The 4755-nt window shown below is 24.9% G+C and overlaps 1 long non-coding RNA gene across 1 annotated transcript; it reads right to left on the minus strand.

Moving 5' to 3' along the window:
* Positions 1–2681: 2681 nt before the first annotated feature.
* LOC115034735 lies at positions 2682–4504 on the minus strand. Its single transcript, XR_003840054.1, has 4 exons — positions 4331–4504; positions 4138–4257; positions 3736–3815; positions 2682–2721 (listed from the first exon to the last, which is right to left on the minus strand). It is a non-coding gene; the product is annotated as an uncharacterized LOC115034735 (long non-coding RNA).
* Positions 4505–4755: the final 251 nt, after the last annotated feature.

The following is a 4755-nucleotide window of genomic DNA, read 5'->3' on the forward strand; positions in this document are numbered from 1 at the left end:
TTTCAAAGCAAAGGGCTTTTGTAGAACTTATGTACAACTGTTATAATACCTAAATAAAAACACATACCAGATACATACCATTATTTTTTTAAGCAGTTAAACATAATTACAAGTACAATGCCTATAACTACTGATGATGAAGATTTTTAAGTTTTAAGTTGATTTGTTTTAGTATTTTAAACTTCTTAATTAAAAAAACAAGTAATGTGTTAAATGTTTTATTTTATAAAATTATATGTATAATTCAAAGACAGGCTATATTTTTTTTTTTTATTCTTTTTGATTCTTTGTTGTATAATTATTATTATTATTATAAGAGTATAATAATATATTGTTTTGAGTAAGAAAATAGTTATTTTATAATTTAGATATACAATTTCAAACTATAATTTTATTTTTTCAAATTCTAATCTAGTTTTGGTTATGCTATTTCAAGTTTAAAGACTAAAAATGTATTATTGTATTTACCTATATGTAATTATTATTATTAAAATATAATATATTGTTTTAAAAGTATAAAATTGTCTGATGTTCATCCTAAATATTAATTATTCATGATATTATTATAATTATTATTTTATGCGTATCTGATACTTAGGCGGATTTTGGTCATATATATGGGGTGCTTAACATTTATACCTTATCCATTAGAGTAAAAATTGTATTGTACCATTGCTGTGTATGAAGTTTGAAATCAACATTATTATATGCAGTTTTATATCATGCAAAACTGACACAAATCAAAATGTGGCATAATTATCAATCAATATCCCAAAACAAGATTACCATATTAGGTGTTATGGCTGATATTGTTTTTTAAACGCAATGTAATGCTGCACTATTTCAAATATTAATAAGTATGATGAAATATAATTGAAAACCGCCATAATGCTAAATTCTACTTATAAAAAAAGATATTAATATTCTAATCTACACCTGTTTAAAGTACAGATAACAATGTTAAATAAAAGGTTTAAATCACTTAAATAAAATAAAAATTACATGCATGGGTTAAATTTGAAATTTAAAATTGATTTTTCTCAAAACTACAAATATAAAGAAGAGGCGGTCTTGTCTAAAATAAACTAAAAAAGAGTTGTTGTTGATTTTACTATTTTGTTTTTGTTTATATTTACATTTTGGTTTTAATTTCTATATTTCTATTGTAATTAATTTTCCCCTCCCCCACAAACAATGCTTATCGGGGTTCAAACTACTCAAAATGATTTATTCAACTGTAAATTATTTTTTTGAAGATTTGAATTAATAAATAAAAATAAAATAAAAGATAAGATACTATATGTTGAAATCTAAGCACTCCTTCTGATAGAAATTTTGTATACAGGATAAAATAAATAAATAAATAAGTAAATACCATTGTAAAACCACTAGATCCCTCACTCTGCTCAGAATCTAAAACGCAGTGATAGATATAATTAAAAATATTTTTATAATTCAAATGGTAGTTTGGGTAAATTGTTTGAAGTTTCATTTAAAAAGCTAGTATGTAACATATTCTATGAAAATATCTAGAAATTATGTTAAGACTAATTTATTAGCAATAAATATTGATTTTATTGTATATAATTTAAACCTTCAGAGAAGTATTACTAGATTTTAATTTTTGGGCAGAAATAATGTGTATGTATTTTAATTGTATAGTTTAAAAATGCACTTATACCTAAAATAACAATATTAATTTCAGTCCTTAGTTTATGTAATTAGTCATTACTAATTTATTTAATATTTCTATTCAAGATAACATGTTCATCATAATACAGATTTCAACATAAGTCAGATTGTCGGAATAAATTAGATTTAGAAAAAATAATCAAGAAAAAATGTACTTCTAATTCTATATCAAAATTGTATTTAATAAACAAAGTAAAAAGAGTTTTATCAAGTTTTTATTTTTAAGAAATATTATTTGTTAAAAAAATATAAACTAAATTAACTAACTTCCTAAAAAGTTAAATATGAATTTAAACAAAATCTTTTTTTAGACTTATTATTACCAGTAAGAATCTTGGACATATTTTCATTTGCCATTTCTATTTGATAATCATAATCACATATTATATTTACACGATAAAGTTTATCATCTGTGCCTTAAAGAGTTCAAAGTTATATTGTTGATATGTTAAGTAAGAGTTAACTAAGAGTTTATCAAAAATGATGTTTACCTGAAAATATTACACTTTTAGTTGCCACAGCATCGGTTTTTGAATTTTCGTTCAGCGTTAAACCATTATTTTGTACATCTGTTTTCCCAAAATAAATATTACTCTCGTCATACTCATCAATACCTTAAAATTAATTTATAAACAATGTTATAGTTATGTTTACTAAAGGTTATGCTTGACCTAATAATATAAACAATTATGCACACCTGACAGTATAACAGATTTACTTTCAATGGCATCTGTGGTTGAGGTTTTTTCCAGCATTACACATTCATTTAGTACACTTGTTGTTTCCTTACAATCAATATTACCGACATCATATTAATGGATACCTTGAAATTAATTTATAAAAAATGTTATAGGTATGTATAATAAAAACTATGCTAGAACAAATAATATAAACAATTATGCACACCTGAAAATATTACACTTTTAGTTGCCACAGTATCTGTATTGGAATTTTTGTTCAGTGTTACACCATTATTTTGTACAACTGTTTGCCGTAAATCAATATTACTCCCATCATACTCATCGATACCTTGAAATTAATTTAAAAACAAAGAATTAAAAAATGTTTACTAAAAGTTTACTAAGACAAAACCAACACATTTTGGTTGCCTCCTTGAACAATTGATACAATTAAAATTGTTACGCCTAGCATATTATATGATTAGAATTAATAGATTCCTATTTCACAATACTAGAACTTAATTATGTATACATTTGTTGTTATAATTTATTCAATTTTAAATATATACTGAATACTTATACCTAACATAACATTTTTATATATTTTATTATTTATTACAAATAACAGATTGAATTTAGAGACTGTTCCATACATAAATATTATCTTAACATGTATTTTGCACATGAAACTATTGCTACTAGTATTATCTAGTATATTGTCTACACTTTTCTATATATGTTTAGACTATAACATATTCCATTTGTTAAATTGTAAAAATGTTTCTATACTTGAACGCCCACATAAATTATTATTAATAATCATCATTGCTAAAAAATTCCTTAAAATCCATTTAAATTCTTTTTCAACAAATTATACAGAATCAATAAATGAGATAAGCATACCCCATATCCTAACAAAAACAATTTTATTCAGCAACTTTTATCGTTACTGTATAAACTTATTTTTTTTATTTCGGATATGGTTGTTTTAAGTATATTAATATTATAAAAAATTTAATGTTAACAAGTATTATAATTTAAACCATGTAAATAGTATTTTAATCGCAAAACATGCTTTTTGTTTTGTTCTTTCATATTTTTAGTTAATTAAAATTAGTCTTTATTCCTTATATAAGTATTTGTAAATAAAAAATTAATGTATGGTGAGATTTGAATTCAGAAATCAGAAAACACTCGATCGGATACATACAAGTTAAAATTATCTTGAGCAACTGAAATTGAATGCATAAATTACTGATGATAAAAAAGTAAAAAGTAAAAACAATGGTTGGATTGGCTCGAACGTTGCATTGTTACCTAAGATATAATAATATGTTTAGGCTCTAATATGTAAATAACTTACAGAATTTGACGACTTCTTTCGATATTTCTACCTAGTTGGTCGATTAGGTTGAAATGACGTTGTTCATCAGAACCTTTCACCTGCAATGATCAATCGCAATCCTATTATTATTATTATTATTATTATTAACACTATTATTGACATAGGCCAGGTTGTATCGGCAGATTGTTTAATGAATTAAACGAGCAATCGTCAAGTACTGCCGATACGTATGAAAAAATATTATCTCACTTGTGAGATTGTAGAAAGTTAGACGACCATGAGTTACATAATATGTGATTTAACTCATGGCGCACCGTGTCGAGGGAGAAGATCATAATTTATGACGTACAAAGCGCAATAACAGACGAGAATATGTGATATTATTGACGACAACGACTAGTGATAACCGTCGTGACTTACATTCATCAAAGTTATTAATTTCTGTGGTACGGATCCCGGCACGGATCACTACCATAAGTCAAGTAGTAGTCCGTGGTAAAAAAGATAATCCGATAGTGTACGTTTTGAGCTAATTTCACACTAAACAAAATAATGCGACACAAGAATATCAACAAAAAAAATAATAATAGAATAAACTAATTGTATGTATTACCTGTTCTAATGTCATAATAGTTGAGTACAGTTAAGAAACAATGACAACATCAAAACAAACATAGCACATCGTATTTTGCTTTTCTGCATTGCGTCATATTCTACTCTAGTTCGTGACTAAAATAGGTATTTATCATATTAGTAGTCATCATGACAAGGTGGATTTGTAAATAAATGATAAATCCACCTTGCCTCAGGATAATCATCATATTATTGATAGCAAAATAATCATTCCAATAATCCGATGCGTCGATGCCTTAGATCATATATATATATATGATACATATATGATCATGTATATGATCTAAGGTCGATGCGAAATATTAATATCACAGATATTACTATAAAAAAAAAATAGGACCATAATATAAACATAATAATATTATATTATATGGAATTGCATAATATATAGATGGGTCGTTCGCG

Source organism: Acyrthosiphon pisum, unplaced genomic scaffold, assembly GCF_005508785.2.
Source record: "Acyrthosiphon pisum isolate AL4f unplaced genomic scaffold, pea_aphid_22Mar2018_4r6ur Scaffold_20931;HRSCAF=22563, whole genome shotgun sequence".
Lineage (NCBI taxonomy): Eukaryota > Metazoa > Arthropoda > Insecta > Hemiptera > Aphididae > Acyrthosiphon > Acyrthosiphon pisum.